The following is a 5,605-nucleotide window of genomic DNA, read 5'->3' as shown; positions in this document are numbered from 1 at the left end:
GGGATGGAAGGAAAGAAGGAGGAGGGATGGAAGGAAAGAAGGAGAGATGGAAGGAAAGAAGGAGGGATGGAAGGAAAGAAGGAGGGATGGAAAGAAAGAAGGAGGGGTGGAAGGAAAGAAGGAGGAGGTATGGAAGGAAAGAAGTAGGAGGGATGTAAGATGTCAAGATGGATGAAAGAAGGAGGGATACACAGACTTGTTTGTTACTAGAGTTCACAGGATGATACACAGACTTGTTTGTTACTAGAGTTCACAGGATGATACACAGACTTGTTTGTTACTAGAGTTCACAGGATGATACACAGACTTGTTTGTTACTAGAGTTCACAGGATGATACACAGACTTGTTTGTTACTAGAGTTCACAGGATGATACACAGACTTGTTTGTTACTAGAGTTCACAGGATGATACACAGACTTGTTTGTTACTAGAGTTCACAGGATGATACACAGACTTGTTTGTTACTAGAGTTCACAGGATGATACACAGACTTGTTTGTTACTAGAGTTCACAGGATGATACACAGACTTGTTTGTTACTAGAGTTCACAGGATGATACACAGACTTGTTTGTTACTAGAGTTCACAGGATGATACACAGACTTGTTTGTTACTAGAGTTCACAGGATGATACACAGACTTGTTTGTTACTAGAGTTCACAGGATGATACACAGACTTGTTTGTTACTAGAGTTCACAGGATGATACACAGACTTGTTTGTTACTAGAGTTCACAGGATGATACACAGACTTGTTTGTTACTAGAGTTCACAGGATGATACACAGACTTGTTTGTTACTAGAGTTCACAGGATGATACACAGACTTGTTTGTTACTAGAGTTCACAGGATGATACACAGACTTGTTTGTTACTAGAGTTCACAGGATGATACACAGACTTGTTTGTTACTAGAGTTCACAGGATGATACACAGACTTGTTTGTTACTAGAGTTCCAGGATGATACACAGACTTGTTTGTTACTAGAGTTCACAGGATGATACACAGACTTGTTTGTTACTAGAGTTCACAGGATGATACACAGACTTGTTTGTTACTAGAGTTCACAGGATGATACACAGACTTGTTTGTTACTAGAGTTCACAGGATGATACACAGACTTGTTTGTTACTAGAGTTCACAGGATGATACACAGACTTGTTTGTTACTAGAGTTCACAGGATGATACACAGACTTGTTTGTTACTAGAGTTCACAGGATGATACACAGACTTGTTTGTTACTAGAGTTCACAGGATGATACACAGACTTGTTTGTTACTAGAGTTCACAGGATGATACACAGACTTGTTTGTTACTAGAGTTCACAGGATGATACACAGACTTGTTTGTTACTAGAGTTCACAGGATGATACACAGACTTGTTTGTTACTAGAGTTCACAGGATGATACACAGACTTGTTTGTTACTAGAGTTCACAGGATGATACACAGACTTGTTTGTTACTAGAGTTCACAGGATGATACACAGACTTGTTTGTTACTAGAGTTCACAGGATGATACACAGACTTGTTTGTTACTAGAGTTCACAGGATGATACACAGACTTGTTTGTTACTAGAGTTCACAGGATGATACACAGACTTGTTTGTTACTAGAGTTCACAGGATGATACACAGACTTGTTTGTTACTAGAGTTCACAGGATGATACACAGACTTGTTTGTTACTAGAGTTCACAGGATGATACACAGACTTGTTTGTTACTAGAGTTCACAGGATGATACACAGACTTGTTTGTTACTAGAGTTCACAGGATGATACAGCTGTTATGGGATGATACAACAGACTCACAAAGATTGTACGATACCAAGATGACGTATGAAACAAAAGGTAACTTTATGAAACCACTCGGTTGGAATCTGACACAATCTACGGTACTTTTGTTTATCCAAAAGCAGGTGCTGGATGCTTGCTGTGACACGTTGTGGTCGTCTGCTTTGATCAGATTGTTTTGGATGATTCCCACATTCCACGCAGAACTTCTGGTGATCTACCTTTTGACCCTCTCAGCCGACACAGCCGTAACTCCACTTTACTATCTGGCCCTCGCCGCCACCCATCCGTCATCCAACTCCCCCCTGGGACCAGACGTCATGGAGCTTGGATATGAAACTCTCCAAAAGTGGGTCTTGCAGCTGCGGTGCCGTGTGGAGCGGTTCTGGGATTTAACTGGCTCCGGGTCCAATTACCAGAGTCTGCCGCATCTGGATGCAGTTAGAGGCCAAGCTCTGTGCGCGCCATCAGGGATATAAATTCACAAGTTGCTCCACCAGATTTAGCGCTCAGACAGTAGGCGGAGCCAGGCTGCGGGCGTCACGCTGGCCTCTGCAGGTCGCATCAGGTTTGAATTAGGGGACACATCCACAAGCACATTTACATCATCTGGCATAGAGGTGTCCAAAGTACGGCCTGGGGGACATTTTGTTCTTCCCAGTGGAAGTCATCAAAGTTGCAATCATTGCTGGGAAACAAACAGCTGCTCTGCAGCCAACTGGAGCTGGCACATGCCACTCCTGTCACTGCCCTACAGCCAACTGGAGCTGGCACATGTCACTCCTTCACTGCTCTGCAGCCAACTGGAGCTGGCACATGCCACTCCTGTCACTGCCCTACAGCCAACTGGAGCTGGCACATGCCACTCCTGTCACTGACGCCAGGTGAACATCAGATCTAGGTGTCATTGACGCCAGGTGAACATCAGATCTAGGTGTCACTGACGCCAGGTGAACATCAGATCTATGTGTCACTGATAGAAGGTGAACATCAGATCTAGGTGTCACTGACAGAAGGTGAACATCAGATCTAGGTGTCACTGATGCCAGGTGAACATCAGATCTATGTGTCACTGACAGAAGGTGAACATCAGATCTAGGTGTCACTGACAGAAGGTGAACATCAGATCTAGGTGTCACTGACAGAAAGTGAACATCAGATCTCAATATTCTTTGAGGTGTTCACCAGTACCTTTGATTTGGCTGTGCTGACCTCCGTTGTATAGGCACCAGCTGCTGTGCATCATTTGTTCGGAAGGTCCTGCAGTTGGGAGTTTGAGCCTGCCATGAGGTGCATATCATCTGCACAACATAGATTGCAGTTTATTGATATTGTAGTCTGGTGGTGGTGTAGTCTGTCCTGCATGATTCTCTCTAGGAAGAGATTGAACAAGGTGCGGGAGAGAATACATCCTTGCCTGACACCTACTGTGCTTCGGAAGAAACAAACACCCTCACAACCATCTGCAGGCAAATCACCACCTCCAGGTCCAGAGAGCAAACCTTTTTGAAGGATCAGAAACAGATTTCTCTCACACACACGCAGCAAGTCAGAACCGGGACCAGCCGGAGCCATGGCCCAATATGAGCCTGAGCTTGACCCGGGCCAGCAGCACCTCAGACAGGAAAAGAGGCTAAAATGTTCTTCAGCTGTGACCCCCCCTTGATGTGACCCCCCCTCGTGTAACCCCCCTTATGTGACCCCCCTCATTAGAAGAAAGTTTTCCGGCGTTCACCAACACCAAAGCAAACACCCCGCAGCTCCCAAATATGGGCGCAAGGAAGGAGGAAGAAGGTACAAGGGAGGTATTTAGGCTGAAGAGTGTAAGACTGAGTAAGAATCATCACTTGCAGATGTTTCCCACAATGCATTGCTGCTCTGCACGGCTCTTAGGTTAAAGGAAAACAAGTCGGGGTGGATTCATGTGATGTTGAAGAGCAAACATCTTCATAACAATAACTTTTTCAGTTCAGGGTCTCGATGTCATGTCTGTTGATCATGTTTTGTTTAAGTCATGTTCGGTTTTGTTTTTGGACTCTTTGTGCACTCTTGTTTGTTTTGTCACCGTAGCAACCCATTAGTTTTCATCTGCCATGTCACGCACCTGTCTCACGCTTTGCACTCGCACACCTGTCACTAATCATGTCACTGCTATTTAAGCCTGTCTGTTTCTGCTGATTGGCCTGGTGACATGATCTATCCTATCATACCATGCTACTTCTGACACCCCTGCTACCTCTGTTTGTCTTCATGCTACCACAGTTCCATGCCAAGTAAGTTTTTGTTTATTGTTCATAGTTTCTGCCTTTGTGCAAGTTTTGTTTCATTAGCCAAGTTTTTGTACTTCCGCCTTGTGCGCGTCTTTGGTTCTTTTTGTTAGTGTAAAAATAAAATATGTACTTACATTCACGCCTTGCCCGCGCCAACGTTCCTTTGCTTCCGGGAAAACACAACACCCCAAGATCAACGCTTTGACACTCGACATGTAATCTTGAAAAGACGACTGACACACAGGAAGAATACGTTGCAATACAAAACAGGAACATTGAGAGGAAAAAGGAAAATTGAGAAAAATGCGTATTTCCCTATTTTTGCTGAAATTGTACATGCGTGTAAATGTTGTGACTTTTGAAAGTACTTGGCTCTCTTGGCCTAGCCTCTCCTGGCTTTGGCTCTCCTGGCCTAGGCTCTCCTGGCCTTGGCTCTCCTGGCCTAGGCTCTCCTGGCCTAGGCTCTCCTGGCCTTGGCTCTCATGGCCTAGGCTCTCCTGGCCTAGCCTCTCCTGGCCTTGGCTCATGGAGGGTCTTATTTTTTATTTGGCACCAGACAAGTGGAGCGAAATATGCAGCAACAGCCGAGACAAATGCTAGCATGTGTGTTTTGTTATTTCTAGCTGAAACAGGTACTACAACTGGTACTACAACTAGTACTACAACTAATACCAATGGGCAAGCATCAAGTAGACTAAAGTATTTGGAAAAGTGTCACCTGTAAAGTCTTAAAACACCTTTTGTCTATGGTCGCAAACATCCTTCTCAGTGGAAAGTGGACCTTGTGCTTGCCCCGGTCCTCTGGTGCCTGCCCCGGTCCTCTGGTGCCTGCCTTGGTCCTCTGGTGCCTTCCCCGGTCCTCTGGTGCCTGCCTCGGTCCTCTAGTGCCTGCCTCGGTCCTCTTGTACCTGCCTTGATCCTCTGGTGCCTGCCCCGGTCCTCTTGTGCTTGCCTTGGTCCTCTGGTCCTGCTGCTGACCTTCTACCGCTCGTCCATCGAGAGCCTGCTGACCTACTGTATTACGGTATGGTACGGCAGCTGCACTGCAGCAGACAGGGAGAGGCTGCAAAGAGTGGTCAAGACGGCTCAGAAGATCATCGGCCGCCCTCTCCCCTCTCTGACGGACATCTACACCTCCCGCTGCCTCAACAGAGCCAGTGCCATCATCAAGGACAGCACCCACCCTGGCTCTGACCTGTTCCACCTGCTGCCCTCTGGGAAGCGCTACAGGTGCATTAAAACCAAAACAAACAGGCTAAAGAACAGCTTCTTCCCCAGGGCCATAACCATCCTGAACGGACTGCCCCATTGTCCCTCATAACTGCCTTCTCTTCGGTGCAATAACCCATTCCACCAACCACCCTGTTTTTTTTTGTTTTTTTTTCATGTATATATTCATTTCACACCATATTCATTGCACTTCTACATTTTTTATATTTTTATATATTTGCACATTGTTTTTCTAGCATGCACACATCGCACTGTATGGAATGGCCTCAATCTCGTTACCTTGCGTAATGACAATAAAGCTGATTCTGATTCT

The sequence above is a fragment of the Nerophis lumbriciformis genome, linkage group LG07 (assembly GCF_033978685.3).
Source record: "Nerophis lumbriciformis linkage group LG07, RoL_Nlum_v2.1, whole genome shotgun sequence".
Lineage (NCBI taxonomy): Eukaryota > Metazoa > Chordata > Actinopteri > Syngnathiformes > Syngnathidae > Nerophis > Nerophis lumbriciformis.
Note: the sequence above shows the minus strand (reverse complement) of the source record.